General features: G+C 34.4%; 1 pseudogene; it reads left to right on the plus strand.

The window, feature by feature from the left end:
* Positions 1-11774: 11774 nt before the first annotated feature.
* LOC120143521 lies at positions 11775-20388 on the plus strand (annotated as a pseudogene).
* The last annotated feature ends 350 nt before the right edge of the window (positions 20389-20738 follow it).

Raw genomic sequence — 20738 nt, forward strand, 5'->3', positions numbered from 1 at the left:
ACCTTTGTACTACATTTCGTACTAATTAATTTTACGGTGTCTTAATCGCGAAAATTAAAAATTTAAATTGAAATTAAAAACCCGATTCAAATTACTACCTTGATTGGTTACTCGCGATCGCAATTTAAATGGTAACGATCAATTGCAGCAATAGCAAACAACTACTTCGCTTTTGTTTCATTATTTTACTTTTTTTTTTAAATCAACTCATTCAAAAAAATTCACGATCGCGATACCCGCAATAATCACAATAAAATTCGTTATATCTACAACCACGATAAACATAACACGATCGAAAATGTTATCGTAACCGCAATGTATATCCCTTACCATTACAATAGAAAAATCTTCCCTATACATTTTACACTTTATCTACTTAAAAACACTTTTTTCAACAACTCTAAACACTCAATTTTTTAAATAAAACAATCCAAAAGTATTTTCCTATCATTTTTAAAATCACTTTTCTACCGCCGCATTTTCAAGTATGATAAAACTCTATAAAATTTAAAAAAGAGAGAAATAAAAAAACAAAAAAAATTCCAACATTTTTCTTTTTCTTTTATTTCCCTTAGGCCTATATACGAACCGAACGCACACGAACGGAGGTATGTTCATCTTCGTTCATTTAATAAATAAACGAACATAAACAACATGTTGAAAACATTTTGATATTTCGATATAACAAATTAAGTTAAATGAATTTTAAGATTTTCCAAAATGATTTTCTAAGTATATTTGATAAAATTATTCGAATATCAAAACATTACTCCAAATATTTCAAAAATCATTTTTAATCCTTACTTAAGTGTAAAATTAAGTTTTAATCTTAAAACAATTTCAAAATAATCTTTCAAAGTATTTCGAACCATTTCAAAGCCAAAAATTCCAGATTGCTCAGAGGGAACCGATTCCCCACCAAGGGGGTACCGATTCCCCCTGAATGGTTTGGCTCCGAGATTTCCAGAATGCTCGGAGGGAACCGATTCCCCCATAGGGGGTACCGATTCCCCCTGTTCAACGGTCGAAATATTTGAATTTTACACTTAGGGAACCGATTCCCCCCACGCTCCAAGCTATTTTATTAATTACTTTCACACTAAAACGACTATATGATCTTCACTAATCATCCCCAACGTTCATAAGTGATTCAAGGTGTATTTAAACAAGTTCTGAAGCCCTTGATCAATAAGAAATCATAGAGAAACAAGAGAGAAAGCATCAAACACCAAGTTTGTGCAAATCAAGCCAATTTTTCTTTCCATATTCATTTTGCTTTCAAGAACACCATTTGTGTTCATTTGTAATTATCTTTGAGTGTTCTTTTATTGTTCTAGAATTGTGCAAACATCTTACCTTGTGAGGTTTTCCTTGTAAGTTTGCAAATTTGTAATCTTCTCTTTGGGAAAGAGTGTTCTCAAGAATTGGGGTATATTCTTGAGGGTGTTGTAAGGTTATCTCTTTGGCCTCAAAAGAAAGAACAAATTAGTGAATTTGTTGGAAAATCCTTAGTGTGGATAGCTAAGGTAGTGGACGTAGACTTTGATTGAGAAAGTCGAACCACTCTAAATTGCTGTGCAATTACTTTCAATTTTCTGTAAGAAGCTTCCACCAAATTTTTAATTGCCAATTCACCCCCCTCTTAGCCAAATCTGTCAATCGATTAACTCAAAAATTGGTATCAGAGCCTAACTCATTTGAAGGTTTAATCGCCTCTTGAGTCGATTCGGGAAGAGTTATATCGATAATCAAAGTCATCAATGGCCTCCGCTTCAAACTTCGACTCCGGTCTCGACTCGATGCCCGTCAACAAGTCTCCTTTCTTCAATGGAGCTAACTATGCCTATTGGAAGAATAGAATGATGTACTTCATTCAAGCAAGTGACATGGGATCATGTAATGCTGTAGAAGAAGGATACATCAAACCTCTCACTCATCCAAGGTTGTGGAGTGAAGGAGAGATAAGAATGTTCCAGCTCAACTCCAAAGCAATCCATATCATTTTTTTGTGCTCTTGGACCAGATGAATACGGAAGAGTTTCATCGTGTACAACCGCCAAAGAAATATGGGACAAACTTCAAGTCATTCATGAAGGTACCGATGAAGTAAAGAAATCTAAAATTAGTATTCTAACGCATAGCTATGAAAATTTCAGGATGAAACCAAATGAAGATATCAAAGCTATGACAGATAGATTTTCAACGATTGTCAATGGTCTCAAATCATATGGAGAGATCATTTCAAATGAAAAGCTTGTGAGGAAGTTAGTCTACTCCCTCCCAAAATCGTGGCAATCAAAGAAGACGGCAATCATCGAGTCTAAGGACTTAACGTCCTTAACTCTTGAAGAGCTAATTAGGTCACTCCTCACTCATGAAATGATGCTCGAAGATGAGGTGGACCTCGACAAGATTGACGAGACACCAAAGGAGAATGAGAAGAAGAAAAACATTGGAGTTGCTCTCAAATCCACAAAAGATGAGAGTGATTCGAATAACGATGATGATGACGAGGAAATGGCATTGTTTGCCAAACGGTTCAGAAAAATGATGAGACCTTATCGAGGAAGAAAATTCAAACGAAATGAAGGCCTCAAAAATGAATCGAAAGAGAAGGACCCAATCATTTGCTACGAATGCAAAAAGCCAGGGCATGTTAAATATGATTGCCCACAATTGAAGAAAAAGGGTCAATCAAAGAACAAGCACAAGGCTCATGTGGCTACATAGAGCGATGAAGAAAGTTCCGATGAAGAGGAACAAGAAATAGCTAACTTGTGCTTGATGGCATTTGGGGAAGATTCTAAGGTAACCTATAACTCATCCGATTTTGATGATTTATCCTATGATGAGTTATTAGAGGAATATAATGGGTTGGCTTCTGATTATGAGAAATTATTTTTAAAATATAAAAATGATGTTTCAAAATTGAAAAATGAAAACAAACTCATATCCAAAACCAACAACGATCTTGAAAGTAAAATCAAAGATTTGCAAATCAAACTAGAAGAGTTTGAAAAGAAAAATTTAAATTTGCAAAATTTACTTTCAAAGATCAATGATGATCATCAAAAGAAAATTGATGATCTTAAAACTTCTTTTGATAAAGTTGGAACAAAACATTTTGAAAAAGGTGGAAATTCAAAATCCAACTTTGTTAGAAAAAGTTTTAGAAACTACAATCATAGAGGTCCCCAAAGAACTTCTAATGGAAAAATCGTTAGAAGTATGTGGGTTCCTAAAGAACTCATTACTACTAAAGATAAAAATATCCTACACAAATGGATACCTAAGGGGACTAGGATTTTGGAAACTAATGAATATGGACCCAAAAGAATTTGGGTACCAAAAATCAAAAATTAATCTATGTTTGTAGGGAAAGGAGCATTGCTACAAGGCACGGGAAACAAATTCAAATTCATGGTACCTTGATAGTGGATGCTCAAGACACATGATCGGAGACAAAAGCCGGTTCATTGAGCTTAACGCCAAAAATGGAGGAGAAGTGACTTTTGGAGACAATTCAAAAGGTCACATTAAAGGTATTGGTACAATAGGTAATACCTCTTCCATACAAATTAAAAATGTTTTATATGTGAATGGATTAAAGCATAATCTATTGAGTATTAGTCAATTATGTGATAAAGGATTCATGTCTTATTGAAATTAATGGTTGTAAAGTCATTGACATTGCATCTAATCGGATAATGCTTGTTGGTCATAGAATAGGGAACATATACATGGTGCATTTAGATTCTTTTGATATGACTAATTTATGCCTAGTTGCTAAGGATGAACATGATAGTTGGTTATGGTATAGGAGACTAGGACATGCTAGTATGAGTGTTTTGCAACGGCTAATTCAAGGTGATTTAGTTCAAGGGTTGCCTAAGCTTAAATTTGATAATGATAAAATCTGTGATGCTTGTGCTAAAGGAAAACAAAAGCGTGTTTCTTTTAAATCCATTAATGACATATCAACTAGTAGAGTATTACAATTGATCCATGTAGATCTTTTTGGGCCAACTAGGACTACTAGCTTGGGTGGAAAACAATATGCATTTGTCTTGGTAGATGACTATTCTAGATATAATTGGGTTCTATTTTTAAGTACTAAAGATGAAGCATTAGAACAGTTCATCACATTTTCAAAAATAATCCAAAATGAAAAAGGTTATTCTATAACTAGTGTTAGGAGTGATCATGGCACTGAATTTGAAAATCTTGGATTTATTGAATTTTGTAATTCTAATGGTATTAGTCATAATTTTTCAGCACTAGAACCCCTCAACAAAATGGAGTTGTTGAGAGAAAAATCAAACTTTAGAATAAATGGCTAGACCATGCTTTGTGAAAATAATTTGCCAAAATATTTTTGGGCGGAAGCTACAAATACTGCTTGTTATGTTGTTAATCGAGTAATGATTAGGCCAATTTTAAAGAAAACTCCATATGAAATTTTCAAAAATAAAAAGCCTAACATTAGCTATTTTCATCCTTTTGGATGTAAATGTTTTGTTTTAAACAACGGTAAAGAAAACCTTGGCAAATTTGATGCTAAAAGTGATGAAGGAATTTTTCTGGGTTACTCCTTAAATTCTAAAGCTTATCTAGTATTTAATAAAAGAACTTTAGTTGTAGAAGAGTCTATACATGTTGTTTTCGATGATAATCCCCTTCCAAGGAAGGATTCTTGTGTGAATGATGATGTAGGTGTTATAAATACAAATGATGTTAGACATGAAGTTGGAGAACCATCATCAAAGGAAGAAACGAAAAATGAGGAAACTCATGATCCTCTTGAGAATCCAACCATTGAAGAAAGGGAAGTATCTTATCCAAGAGAGTACAACTATGTCAAGGATGGTGAAATTATGATCCATCAAAAGGGGTAACAACTCGATCTTCTCTTAGAAATATTTGTAATTATGTTGCATTTATCTCATGCATAGAGCCTAAGAATATTAAAGAAGCATTAAATGATGAACATTGGATTATGGCTATGCAAGAAGAGTTAAATCAATTTGAGAGAAGTAAAGTATGGACATTAGTTGAAAGGCCTAGTAATAAATCTACTATAGGTACTAGATGGGTATTTAGGAATAAGCTTGATGAGAGTGGTAATAGTGAGAAACAAGGCTAGACTTGTTGCTCAAGGGTATACTCAAGAAGAGGGCATAGACTATGATGAAACATACGCTCCCGTAGCTAGGATGGAAGCAATTAGAATGTTATTAGCATTTGCATGTTTTCATGAATTTAAATTATCAAATGGATGTTAAAGTGCATTTTTAAATGGTTTTATAAAAGAAGAAGTGTATGTGGAACAACCTCCAGGTTTTGAAGATTCAAAATTTCCAGATCATGTTCTTAAATTGACAAAAGCTCTTTATGGTTTAAAACAAGCTCTTAGAGCTTGGTATGAAAGATTGTCAAATTTTTTAATTGAAAAAGGTTTTTTAAAAGGAAAGGTTGACACTACATTGTTTTTAAAGCATAAAGGTAAAGATTTATTAGTAGTTCAAATTTATGTTGATGATATAATATTTGGTTCTACTAATGATGTTCTTTGCCAAGAATTTTCTAAGCTAATTCAAAGTGAGTTTGAGATGAGCATGATGGGGGAGCTCTCATTTTTCTTGGGACTCCAAATCAAACAAAAAAAAAGATGGCATCTTCAGTAATCAAGCTAAGTACGTCAAAGATATGCTCAAGAAGTTTGGACTGGAAAATGGGAAACCTCATGACACTCCAATGAGCTCTTCAACAAAGCTTGACTTAGATGAAGGAGGTAAATGTGTAGATGTTAAACTATATAGGTCAATGATTGGATCTCTACTTTATCTAACTGCAAGTAGACCAGACATTATTTTAGTGTTTGCTTATGTGCTAGATTTCAATCAGCCCTAAGGAATCACATTTACTAGCTGTTAAGAGAATCTTTAGATACCTTAAGGACACTCCTAGTTTAGGACTTTGGTATCCTAGAGACTCTAGCTTTAGCTTGCATGCTTTTTCTGATGCGAATTATGGAGGATGTAAATTAGATAGGAAAAGTACCTCCGGTACTTGCCAATTCCTTGGAAATATGTTGATTTCTTGGTTTTCAAAGAAACAAAATTGTGTTGCATTATCTACCACTGAAGCGGAATATATTTCAACCGGTAGTTGTTGTGCACAAGTTTTATGGATGAAACAACAACTTTTTGATTATGGAATTGAAGTAGGTACTATTCCTATCAAGTGTGACAATACTAGTGCTATTTGTCTCACTAAAAATCTCATCCAACACTCTAGAACTAAACACATTGAAATTAGACATCACTTCATTAGAGACCATGTCACTAAGGAAGATGTAGTTCTAGAATTTGTTGATACTTTGTATCAATTAGCGGATATTTTTACAAAACCCTTAGATAAGGAAATGTTTTGGACACTTAGGAGAGAATTAGGTTTAACTGACATATCTTCACTTAGTGTTTAAAATAATTCAGCACTTTTAATAAATACTGAAAAATACTCATAATAGTAATTTTTGATTGCATTCATTGCTATTAGTTAGGAGGAGTTTATGATTCTTGATGAAAAATTAACTTTATGTTCAAATATTGATTAAAGATTAATTTAATTGTTTGAACATAATTATTTTTCAATATATGAGTTGCCTATACCACTAGAGAAGATTAATTTAGCATTTTGTGTGCTTAAAAGTCAGATTTTAGCATTTTAGTGCAGAGGGAATCGACCCCCCCATGAGGGAACCGATTCCCCCTTTGAATAGGAACCGATTCCCCCTACAGGGGAATCGATACCCCCTGGGGTTCTGCTAAAATCGAGCAGAATACCCCAAAACCCCAAAAATCCTCTTATTTTTTCTTGCCGCCGTTCCCTCTCAACTTTTTCCCTATCTCCAATTTTGCCTCAAATCAACGATATTAATCAGAATTCGAATCAAATATCATCCTCTAAACCTGTTGGAATCATTAAAATCGTGCAAACAACATCTAAATCCCCTCAATCTTCATCTTTCAAGGTAAATTTTTCTAAACTCTCTATTCCATTGATTTTGAACATAGGATTAGTTTTAATTAGTTCTAGGTTGAAAAAGCGATCGAGCATTGATTGTTTAGTGATTAGAAACTAGATGTTACAACTAATTTCATCAAAAACACAAGAATTTTCCAAAAAAAATTTAAATTTTCGAAATAAAAAAAATGTTAATTTTCAAATTATTGTGTTTGATTAATTAGTTGTTGTTATGAAAACTATACATATATTGTTTCTCAAAACCATATTGAAAAACTTTGCCCATTAGGATTGATTTAGATAACCTTGAAATATTGAGGACTCAGTTGAGTTTTGGGATTAATTGAATTGCATACATTTTTTTTAAAATTGCAGGTTATCCGATCTATTCTGATTTCCTTCACCATGTCTAATCCTAAACGTGCTAGGTCTTCATCTAGTCGTTCTAGTCGTCAACCAAATCCACCTCCAAATCCTCCTCCTATTCCTCAAATCCTATTCCAAATCTTGATCCTAACTTGACTATCCAAAATTCTTGTTTCAATCAACCGGGTCCTAAAGATTATCGTTATTGGTTTACCAATTTGACTCGTATAAGATTAGGGAAGAACGTATCCCATCTCTTCAAGCTATGGTTGCTATTAACTTTAAATATCTCCCTATCTTGCACGAATGGAAATTTGATAAACTTTTCGAACTTGAACCCGTTGTCTATCATCAACTTGTTCGTATGTTCTATTGTAATGCCGTTTGTATCAAAAATCGTGACAAAACCATAGGAGTACGTTCCTACCTCCTAGGTCAATATTTCCATCTTGATCCGGCTTATATAGCCAATGCCTTAGGCTTGGATAATGAAGGTTTATCAAATGAAAAACAAGTTTTAGGCTCACGATATAAACGAAATGATAGTGCAAGTGTTCTAGATCTTCATGAGCGTTTTCTTTATCTCATGATCACTTGGTGGTTTCGACCATCCGAGGGTCGTTATTCTACTCTCAGAGCTTTAGATCTTTGGTGGTTGCATTGTTTTGAACACAATATAAAAATAAACCTTTCCGAGATTATCTTTGCTGAGATTGTTGAAACCGTTAACCTAGTGCCAAATAAGAAACTTTGTTCTTCACTAGTTTACGGTTGTATCCTTAGTAATCTCTTTTCTAAAGCCGAGCTTCGAGTTGGTCTAGATGCCTCCTTTCCTCTTAAGTAACAAATCAATCTTCTTTCTTTAACAAGAGCGGGATGGGTCAAAAATAAAGAAACCGATGAATGTGTTCGATCTTCTGCAACTACTCCGAGAGCTAGTTCTTCACAAGCTCCACTCGAAGCTGACGAAGATCCAGAGTTTGAACAATTAATGAGGGATATCGATGAAACCGAAGATGAGCCTGAGCAACCCGAGGAGCACGCACAATAATCGACTCAAATGCCTCCATATTTTCAATCTTTTATGGATACATTTGATTACCGATATGCGACCATGGATTCACGCTTTACTTCTATAGAGTCTCATTTATCCACAATGGGAGCTCAACAATTAGAAATTCTTCGAGAAATGCGGCAAATAATGAAACAACCAACGCACATATTAATGACCTCACTAATGAAATGGCCGCTATGCGAGCTCGTTTTCCTCCTCCTGATCCGGATATGTGATTAAATGTTTTACTTTGAACTCCAAACTTATTGTTTTAACATTTTGAATATTTTGGAATGTTTGAATTTGTGGATTGTGAATTTGTTTGGATTTATGGATGGTGTGAACTTATATGTTTGGTGTGATTTATTCATTATTGCATCATTTACATCATTATTAGCAATATGACCAATTTTACCATATCACATTGTTTATGAATATTGGTTATGGAACTAATGGCTAACGTTTCTCTGATTGTGATCTTAGCAGCTTATGCATACATATACCTAATCAATTGGCTAAATGTTTTTCACGTTTCTTTGAATCTTTTTTATTTAACAAAAAGGGGAAGAAGTGTGTGTTTTAAGTGTGTTTTAAAATGATAAATGGGAGAAGTGTTAAAGTAAGGGGGAGTAATTTCAAAACTTGATTTCAAAATCTTAAAATTACTAAAATGTTTTGTTATATCAAAAAGGGAGAGATTGTTGAAAACATTTGATATTTCGATAAACAAATTAAGTTAAATGAATTTAAGATTTTCCAAAATGATTTTCTAAGTATATTCGATAAAATTATTCGAATATCAAAACATTACTCCAAATATTTCAAAAATCATTTTTAATCCTTACTTAAGTGTAAAATTAAGTTTTAATCTTAAAACAATTTCAAAATATCTTTCAAAAGTATTTCGAACCATTTCAAAGCCAAAAAATTCCATATTGCTCAGAGGGAACCGATTCCCCACCAAGGGGGTACCGATTCCCCCTTGAATGGTTTGGCTCCGAGATTTCCAGAATGCTCGGAGGGAACCGATTCCCCCATAGGGGGTACCGATTCCCCCTTGTTCAACGGTCGAAATATTTGAATTTTACACTTAGGGAACCGATTCCCTATGAGGGGGAACCGATTCCCCCCATGCTCCAAGCTGTTTTATTAATTGCTTTCACACTAAAACGGCTATATGATCTTCACTAATCATCCCCAACGTTCATAAGTGATTCAAGGTGTATTTAAACAAGTTCTGAAGCCCTTGATCAACAAGAAATCATAGAGAAACAAGAGAGAAAGCATCAAACACCAAGTTTGTGCAAATCAAGCCAATTTTTCTTTCAATATTCATTTTGCTTTCAAGAACACCATTTGTGCTCATTTGTAATTATCTTTGAGTGTTTTTTTCTTGTTCTATAATTGTGCAAACATCTTACCTTGTGAGGTTTTCCTTGTAAGTTTGCAAATTTGTAATCTTCTCTTTGGGAAAGAATGTTCTCAAGAATTGGGGTATATTCTTGAGGGTGTTGTAAGGTTATCTCTTTGGCCTCAAAAGAAAGAACAAATTAGTGAATTTGTTGGAAAATCCTTAGTGTGGATAGCTAAGGTAGTGGACGTAGACTTTGATTGAGAAAGTCGAACCACTCTAAATCGCTGTGCAATTACTTTCAATTTTCTGCAAAAAGCTTCCACCAAATTTTTAATTGCCAATTCACCCCCCTCTTGGCCAAATCCGTCAATCGATTAACTCAACACAACAAAAAATTTTTTGTTCATATTCGTTCATTAAGGAATATAGATTGTTCATTTAAATGATAAACGAACATAAACGAACCTAAACGAACGTAAACGAACATAATAAATGAACATAAACGAACAACAAAAAAAAAACTTATTCGAACACAACAAATGAATGTAAAAAAGTAAACAATAAGAATAACAACTTAAAATTCTTTAATATAACATGTAACTTTAGAGTTAATTTGTTCGAATACTACAAAACATACATAAAATATATCTATATGAACATAATAAAGTCTTAAAGTTAATTTGTTCAATAAAACAATCTTCTTGAAATCCAAACAACTTCAATAATCTTCGTAACATTCAACTTGCCATCTGTTGAACATAAATGAACAACAAATGAAATAAATGAACGAACATAAATGAACATAAATGAACGATGAACATAAATCGAACGTTCACGAACGTAAATGAACGAACGAGTCATTTGTTCATGTTCATTTATTTAATTAAACGAACGCAAAATTTTGTTCATGTTCGTTCATTTAATAAATAAACGAACTTCCCGTCGCACGGTTCATGAACGGTTTACTGAGCATTCAGTTCATTTACATGACTAATATCCCTCGATACAACTCAAAAGGCATCTACGATAACACTCTAAGTAATACAAGTTTACCTTATACTACATGATATAAGAACATTAACAATAATTACCAACCTACCGTACATTTTTAATAATATTTTAATAATTTATATTATATTTTACCTTATATATTTTCATCTAAAGTGTGTTTAAAAAATTAAAATTTAGGCCTAAATAAATTATTATGTAAGGACATCATAATATGGAGCCAAGACACTAATGAAGTTCAATAAAATAGGTCCCAAATGAAGAAAGAAGACCAATGGCCTACCTTAATGAATTTTCATAATTTTATACAATGACTAGTGGTAGATTTAGAAATTTAAGAATGAGTCCAAAATTTTAATTTTCTTTTCTTAAAAATAATGGGTATACAAAAATTGTAATTTTTTTTCTTTTTCCTTAATACATTAAGTTAAATTTAACCACATTTCTAAAAAATAGGATGCACTTGGCCTTATGAGGGCTTAGTGCATCCCCACTATGGTATAGATAGTATTTAATCGAGTTAAGTCGAATAAAAAAATTTAAATTAGTAAAGTTAACGAGTTATATTTAATAATTTAAATTTTATTTGAAACTTTTTCGAGTTAAGTTATTTTAGTTTTTGTTTAAGTTTAATTATAATATGTATAATGTTATGATATTAATTAATTCGAATTCAAATGATTTTTTGTAATTATACAATATATATATTTCATATGCTATGTACATATGTCATGCATAGTGAAAAGACTTCACTCGAACTTAAAAATTAATCCACTAATTAATAGAAATTTCAAGTGATTTATGTTTTATTCTATAAATGAAACTTTATTTAAAATTTTATTGCAGCCATTAGCCATGCACCCATGGGCCCAAAGCATCCAACTGCCCACATTCATCTCCACTTCCACGTAAACCCCATGGAAAACCGCCAGGCGCATACGGTTTCAGTTGCCCTAACTCTCTCTGTTTCGCTCTTTCTCTCTTGCAAAGGAAAGTGAAACTTCATCAAAGGACACTCTAAGACCTTGTCATTTTTCTTTATCAGAAAACTCTCGAAATTGCTAAATCCAGAAATTTCTGCAAACGAAGGCGTTTTCTCCTTCCTCCGGTACTTTTCCTGCTACTTATTCTCTGTATAACTTTCTCCAATTTTCGTGTTTTTGGTTTTGACGAAAACGATGGTTTGTTGAAGTTTTAGGGTTTTTAGACTGAGTTGCTTTACTTTCTTCTTCTTAATTCCCTTTTACTAATCACCCTTTGCCCACTCGCTTCGAATATTGCTAGCTAGGAATTAGATTATATTACTAAAAGAGTCATTTTATTTTATTATATTTATATATATTTTCTGAACATATTTAAGAGTGGAATTTGGGGAGTGAAAATGAGGCGTTTACGTTATTTATGTTATCGGTTTTTAATGGTAGTTGCTTTGTCCTTATCTATTCGAATTTTAATGGAGGAAAGCGGTTTCATTTTCGGTTAGATATTGTCTTCTTGTAAAATAACTTAATGACTGTAAATGTCCCCTTTGTTGTTAGTTACGTCTTGTGCACGCACTACATTGAGCTTTCCGCAGTGGAATGGGAGATAGCGAAGCAGTAGTTACCAATTCATTGGCAATTATGGATTATACACCTGCTGCTTATGATTCTACTGGTTCTGGTGCTTACCTCTCTGAAGCTAGTGTAGATCTTTGCTTCTGGAGCACCAGCAGATGGGTATTACGCCACATCTGATGGTGACCCAAATCAGCTGGTCAAGAGGGTCAAATCAGTGCGACCTATTACAGTAAGCCAGATGTATCAACTGATGAGAATGCTCTGGTGTTGGAAATGTAGCAGAAGATGCATCTAAAGCTGCGGTCATAGTTCTGTAAATGGGAACGTCGTCCATGAAGCAGGAAACGCCACAACAGTTGAGAATGGAAATGTTTTTAATAATTTCGTGGTGCTGCTGCCACACTTAAGTTTGCGGATGTTCTGGTATGTTTCTCTTCATGTTTGTTAGACGTGTCTACATGCTCAAGGCACTTCTTCTTGATTTCCATTTGTATTGAAAAAGAATTGGTTAGGGAATAAACTCCAGTTGCCTGATAATTCAACTAAATAAAAACTCCCTTATCTTCTTTAATATTTGTTCACATCACCCAGAAAAAAAAATAGGAAGGCTTATCAAATTGTTTATTTGCTGCATTTTTTATTTGGCATAATGTCAAAATTAGCCCCAACGTTTACCCGAATGATCACTTTAGTACATATTCTTTTTTAGCATTTTAACCCACAATGTTTAATTTTAGGTCAAAATGTCCCATGTTGGAGGGAAATCATTAGTCAACTAACGTTCTGTTGACATTTCCATGTGCTTAAGAGTTGATGTGTACATGTCATGTCGTCACCTTGGGTGATGTGGCACATGTCACGTCATCATTTTGGGTGATGTAGCAATGTCACGTCATCATCTTGGAGGTCAAAATGTCCCATGTTGGAGGGAAATCATTAGTCAACTAACGTTCTGTTGACATTTCCATGTGCTTAAGAGTTGATGTGTCACATGTCATGTCGTCACCTTGGGTGATGTGGCACATGTCACGTCATCATTTTGGGTGATGTAGCACATGTCACGTCATCATCTTGGTGACATGGCACATGTCACTTTATTACATTGGGTGACGTGATGTGACACATTATCACCTTGGGTGACATGGCACAAGTCATGTCAGTAACATATGTTGATCGTTAGTAAACTAACGATTTCCATCTTACAAGGTTCATTTTGACCAAAAAATGAAACATGGAGGGCTAAAGTGCTCCAAAAAAAAGAATAGGGGTCAAAATGACCATTCGGGTAAATATTGGGGCTAATTTTGGCATTATGCCTATTGTTTTTCTACTATTTTATACCTATATGTCTTAGTTCCTAAAATATCTGGTGTTTTACCATCAAAACATCGTTTCTACTAGAACTCTGCCATGAAGCTTTTTTTTGGTAAATAAACATGAGATGGTAGTAATTCTTTTGGACATGTACACGTGGTTTTGACTGTAAGTATCCTTTGTCCTTATTCAACATTATGTGTCTCCTTTTTATTATTTAATATGATTCTAGGAAATGTGAAACTCATTTTCATTTTTTATTTTTATATTTGAATTCTAGCACCATCAATGTCTGGTGAAGAGGATCGGTTGTGGAATATTGTGAGAGCTAATTCATTGGATTTTAATGCTTGGACTGCATTAATTGAGGAGACAGAGAAAGTTGCAGAGGTATGTGGGCATAAATACGTTTTAAAGACTGAGTGGGCTTTCACCTGTTGGTAATTTTGTTAGCTAGTTGTCTGTTACCTAGTTAATTTCTAACATTTTCTTTTACTTATGTATATGGCACGGGTGGTTGAAGGCCATGTCATAATAGTGTGGTACTTATGTAATGGAGAAGGAGCCGCCATAATTTAAATGGATAATGTTGGTGAGGAACCGGGAGACACCTTACTAATTGAGCCACATCTAATTGTGCTAAGAATTTTCTTTAGTGGGTTGGGAACTGAGATTGCCACCTATTGCATAGTTATTTTTTATTTTCTGCCCTTGTTCCTCTTTGCTTCTAATAGCCTCTCCCACTGGTTCGTGAACTTGTTGTTCTCTTTATTTTTCCACCCAAGCTTGCGTACCATGTTTGTTAATTGATGTTTTATCTATGCATTGTATGCAGAACAATATACTGAAAATTCGAAAAGTTTATGATGCTTTCTTGGCTGAGTTCCCTTTGTGTTATGGTTATTGGAAAAAGTACGCGGATCATGAAGCACGCATTGGCTCCATGGACAAAGTTGTGGAGGTTTATGAACATGCAGTTCAGGGGGTGACTTATTCTGTGGACATCTGGGTGCTATATTGTTCATTTGCCATAGAAACATATGGAGATCCAGAAACCATTCGAAGGTATTAAATGTTGATCTACCCATTGTTGTTCTTGGTCTGCATTAGGAGATCATGATTGTGTGCTTTTGTCAGCCATGAGGATCTTTTCATTTTGGTTGCTTTCTAACATTATTTCAGTATGACAACAGCAATTCCTTGCTTTTATGGCGCAAAGGTTTGATGGGAATGCACTTAAGAAATGTTTTTTTCCTGATGTGTATTCTCATGAATTTGAGGGGCTGCTACCTATTGTAGTTAAAAGTATTTAAGGATGTGGACTATCTTCCTGAGTTCCTTGCTTCCTATTTCCCCTCTTCTCTTTGAAGTCTGCGTCATAGTTATGTAGTTATCTATGAACCATTACTTTAACCTTAACACTCTGAGGTGCATCAATATGCAAAATGCTGCTGGGAAGATCTCATCCAGATAAGGGCTAGATGGCCTCTATCAGTGCTTCATTTCAACATAGTTTGAAATTTTCAGGAAGGTAAATGCAGTGTTTGGATGTGTCTAGAGTGAATTGTTCCTTCTGCTTCAACATCAGTCCTGTCTTCTGTTTGTGGAATTGTCTGCATTGCCTGATTATTTTTTATTATATTTGTAATACTGGATTCTTTTGCGTGGTGTTTCAGGCTCTTTGAACGTGGACTAGCATATGTTGGGACTGATTATCTATCTTTCCCTCTGTGGGATAAATATTGAATATGAATACATGCACCAGGAGTGGAGTCGCCTTGCTGCAATTTATTTTAGAATATTAGAAACCCTAATCAACAGCTAGATAGGTATTTCAACAGGTAAGATCTTATCGTGTGTCAGATTTTTTTGGACTTTAGATTACTATCTTGCCACATGTATCTTATTTTGTCTGATGAGAGGGCAGATGTAAGCGTAATGCTAACATGATTCCATTTGGTTGTGGCCCTTTCTCATTGCTGTTTGCTTTTTTTTACTTTTTTCATCTTGAACTTTGCTAAATGCCCAAAGGAAAAAGATAAAAGTAATTAATTCATGCTTTTTGGTTACATTTAATGATCAATTTTCCTGTAAGTTGTTTATTCCTTGATGCTAATTGTACTACAGTTTTAAAGAGCTGGCTGCAAGTCGACCTTTGTCAGAATTAAGATCTGTGGAGGAAGCTGCTGCTCATGCATCAGATGTAGTTCCAGAGGCTGATGAACAACTACATGAGGGAGTAGTTCATTCTGGTGCTGCAGAACAAACCCCTAAGCCTGTAAGTGCTGGCTCAACAGATGCAGAAGAGTTTGAGAAGTTTCTCCATTAGAGAAGAGCTATATGAGAAAGCTAAAGAGTTCAATTCTAAGATCCTTAGTTTTGAAACAGCTATTAGGAGGCCTTACTTCCATGTGCGGCCACTCAATGTTACTGAGCTTGAAAATTGGCATAACTACCTGGACTTTATAGAAAGTGTGGGTGACATAAATAAGGTATGTTAGTTTGTTTTCTTCATCTTCAATTTAGCTATGGTTTGTAGTTCAGTTGTACTGTTTGTTATATATTGACTTACAGTTAAATAACATCTGCTGCATCATTTTCTTTATTATGGTTTGAATTAACTTTTTTAAATGGTAAATGTACTGAGACTAGAGCCTGGGCCTTCGATTTGGTTTCATTGAGGCTAAGTAGATCAAACCCTCATTTGTCAGTGGAAAATTTAGGTTTGTAATGTATAAAATAGTTAATTCAGTTTTATAATTTTTAAAGTTCCAATGTTATGCCTGCAGGTGTGTTCTAACCATTTATCTGTCGGGCAAGGAGGGTCCCATCATATTTGAGGGGCCTCTCTGTTCCTACAATGGAGTATTTTATGCATTTCTCCTTGTGATTTGTATCATCCCTTGTCTAATGTCTTAGTGAACCAGAATATCTTCTCATCTTTTATTTTATCATTTCAATATTAGGTGGTGAAATTATATGAAAGGTGTCTGATACCTTGTGCTAGTTATCCCGAGTACTGGATACGATATGTTTTATGTATGGAAGCCAGTGGAATCATGGATCTTGCTAATAATGCACTTGCGCGTGCTACACAAGTCTTTGTCAAGGTATGAAGTGACAATTTAGGTGGCTTGGGAAATGCTGCTGAGATGAATTTTATCTCCCTTCTGTAAAGGCTGTTCAAGTTTCGGTTTCATTATTAAACCTTTTCAAATTCAAGTTTCAGTTCCACTATTTAAACCTTTTGACCTGACTTCTTTCATTGAAATATTTTAATTTCTTTTTTTGGATTTTTTTGGGTTTCTTTTTTGGATTCAACTTTCAAATGGTGACATCATGCTAGTTGCAACCATTTTCATTGTGTTATATTTTACTAATATTTGCTATTACAATGTTTGACAGAGGCAACCGGAGATCCATCTTTTTGCTGCCCGATTCAAGGAGCAGAATGGAGACATACCGCGTGCTCGAGCTGCGTATCAACTTGTTCACAATGAAATTTCACCTGGTTTTCTTGAAGCAATTATTAAACATGCAAATATGGAACGCCGTGTGGTAGGATTGTGCTAGCATGCCAACGTGATTTTATATATGTTGAATGTTGTTTCTTATTTAGTAAAGGTGGCTTGTCTCAATTATGTAGGGTAAACTGGAAGATGCCTTCTCTATATATGAGCAAGCTGTTGCCATTGAAAAAGCAAAAGAGCATTCTCAAACGCTACCGATACTGTATGCACAGTACTCTAGATTTTCATACTTGGTAGGTGGCCGTTCTTGTGATGCATAATTTCATTATGCTGATATGATTTGTGTGAAATGGAAAATGATTTACTTTTTATTCAGGAGTCAATGTCAATAATATTGATCATTTTCAACGAAAGAAAGACTGACAAATTCACATCTTCTGGATTTAGATATTTACTTCATGATATTACGCTACTAGTAGCGTTATTTATATTTGCTTGTTGGTTTTCTAGTTTCAAATGCCATTAGTTTCATCCTAATAAGCAGTATGCTATTAGCTCTGTAAGGCATTTTTTTGGCTGTTTATGGCTTTGTTTTATTCTCATTAGTTCCAAATGTTATTGTCATTGCTGCTTAACTCATGACCGAATATCTTTCTTATACCCTTTGGTCTTGTTTATAGGTTTTTGGAAATGCACAGAAGGCTAGGGAAATTCTAATTGGAGCACTTGACGAAGTCCAACTGTCTAAACCAATCCTTGAGGTTCTCTCTCTGACTTGCACTCTCTCTCTCTCTCTTCATTACATTTTTTTCCAAACATTTACCTATTTCTGATTTTGCTTTTGTCTTCCACACAGGCTTTAATATATTTTGAAACAATTTTGCCACCACCAAAGCAGATTGATTATTTAGAATCATCCGTTGTCAAGTTTATATCCCCGAACTCAGATTGCAGTGCTGCAGACAGGGAAGATCTATCTAGCATATTTTTGGAGGTAATATTTGTTAGAAAACTGGTAGAGTGCCAGCTTATAGTGGTCTATACAGGCCTGACTGGTAATCTGGTACCAACCCATACTAGTCTGTACAAGATTTTTTAAAATTCTTTTAGGCTTTAAACAATTCGGGACGCTTTGTCTCTTGGGATAATTTTATTGTTCAAAATTTTATTCTAAAATAAAATGTTCATTAAATTTGGTTTTGAACTTGGCTACTAATATTTTATTAGGTTGTTTAATATTTATGTTTTATTATTTGATGTTCAACAAATTTGGGTATTAGATATTGATAATTATGAAATTTTATATTTATAAACATATAGATTTATGTGACGGAAGTAATTTGAATATCTTTATATTTGTTAGAAAACCTGAAATATGCTATATGTTAAAAATATTTGAAAACTGCACACTCTGGTCACTGATACTGGTACATTTAGTAGCAGAACAAAAATGGCATGCCCACTGGTATGGTACCATCTACCTGCCTGCCGCTTAAACTTTGTGTTTTTTTGGTTATTGATGAGTGGAGGTTGGGGTTTGCCCGGAAATTGAAGCTGCTTACAAGTTATCACCATAAGATTGACTTCTCTAAGACTATATTTGAGTTGATGATTCTGTCAAAGATTGAATGTTTTGGAATGTCTTAAGTTTGTTTGAAGAGACTCACAAGATTGTAAATGCTGTCGGAAAATCTGTATTGAATGTTCTGATTGTTTAAATTGGTGGCCACATGCTAAATGTTGTAGAATACTTTTACTGTTAGCTTAACCTCAGAAATAATTGTGCAGTTCTTGAGTCTCTTTGGAGATGCACAGTCTATTAAAAAGGCAGAAGATCGACATGCTAAGCTCTTTCTACCTAATAGACCAATGACAAATTTAAGGAAGCGTCATGCCGAAGATTTATGTGTTCAGATAAGACAAAGCTGGCAAAGTCTTACTCTAATGACCCCTCACCTGGCCAGTCCTTGATGAGTGCTTATCCAAATGCACAAAACCAGTGGCCAGCTGGTTATGGTGCACAACCTCAGAATTGGCCTCCCACTACACAGGCACAAACATGGACTCATGGCTACGGCCAACAGGTATATGCAGTTTTTTTATGTATCTTTGAATTGTATTTCAGGACATGCTTTTCATATTTTCTTTACTTATTCTAGCCTGTCTTTATGGTTCCCCCCCCCCCCTTAAATGTTAGCATTGTTATTTTATGTAGTTGCATGTTTGGATTATACTGCAAAAACCAGCTGAAATGTTGGCATGCAATTTATTTCCCTGTCAATTATCGATGGTTTGATATGGCTTCATATTATGCTCTACTTTGATCGACAGTTCTATGAATTCTCATCTGTAGGCTGCATATGGTGCGTATAGTAGTTATGGTAGCAATTATGCTACGCCACAAATGCCCATGTCAGCTCCCCAGAGTGCCACATATGCTTATCCGACTTCATATCCCGCGCAGGTGTACAACTTTCTATCTACAATCACTTCCTATTTGTTTTATAGCTATTTGGAAAACTACAATTTTAAAAGACTAGTAATACCCCCCCTAATGGGCCAAGCCCATGCCACTCACTTTTGAAACCCGGACCTCACATTTGAAAGATTCATGTGCGTTGCAACATGTTGAAGAAATATTTTGGAATGATGTTGATATAGATTTTCATCTTCCTTCTCATTCAGCATTCAAGTTTGAAATCTCTTTTTTTCCTAGTTTGGAGCCTAATAGTTTGCTGTAATTTTTGCAGGCCTTTCCTCAACAAAGTTACGCTCAACCAATTGCTGCCACGATGTTACCTCCAGCCCAGCAACCTGCTGCAGCAGTTCCTCAAACAGCCTATTATGGGACTTACAACTGAGAATGCAGTAAATATGATGATTATCTGATTTCGTTGCAGTCTCTACCTCTACCTCTACCTCGAGGCGGCTTAGTAGTTGTCAAGGTGGACATTTGAGGTTGAAGAAGGGGCGTGGTAGATGTTTATGAAGATGTCTGTTCTAGTCTACAGTGGTAAATGTGTTTAGGTATTGTAGTGTCTTTTTTAAAAAGAAGAATTACGAAACAGACCAACCGAAAAAGAAAAGGAAATGAAATTTGATACAATTCGGTTCATTAGTATAATGTTGATGTATTTTTTAATAGTATATTAGGGAGTAACGTTATCACATCACTAGTTTTAAGATCATTTTACTTAAATTACATGAAATAAACAGATGGTTTGAAATATTTGATCAGGAGTAGCCGGATTCGTTCCCTGAAGAATTACCTGGGATATCTTTGTTCGAGAGGAAGAATTTGGGATTGAATTATTATTTGGGACTACTCTACTTTTAATTGTTCCATATGTTAAAGACAGTTGTAAGAATTGTTAGCTTGGGCTGTGTTTGTATGATCTCAATTGACTAGTTTCTCGTGTTATTAAAAAAAGTTCATAGTTGATAAATTATTTATTTGACCAATTCAATTGTCTCAATAGTTTCAAAGATCGATCTATATCTTAATTACTGTCGTATAAAAGTGAAGAATCAAATATCTCGATAAATTATATTACGAATTTCTATTTATATTATTTGGATTCGCAAAT

Source organism: Hibiscus syriacus, unplaced genomic scaffold, assembly GCF_006381635.1.
Source record: "Hibiscus syriacus cultivar Baekdansim isolate YM2019G1 unplaced genomic scaffold, ASM638163v2 tig00110858_pilon, whole genome shotgun sequence".
NCBI lineage: Eukaryota > Viridiplantae > Streptophyta > Magnoliopsida > Malvales > Malvaceae > Hibiscus > Hibiscus syriacus.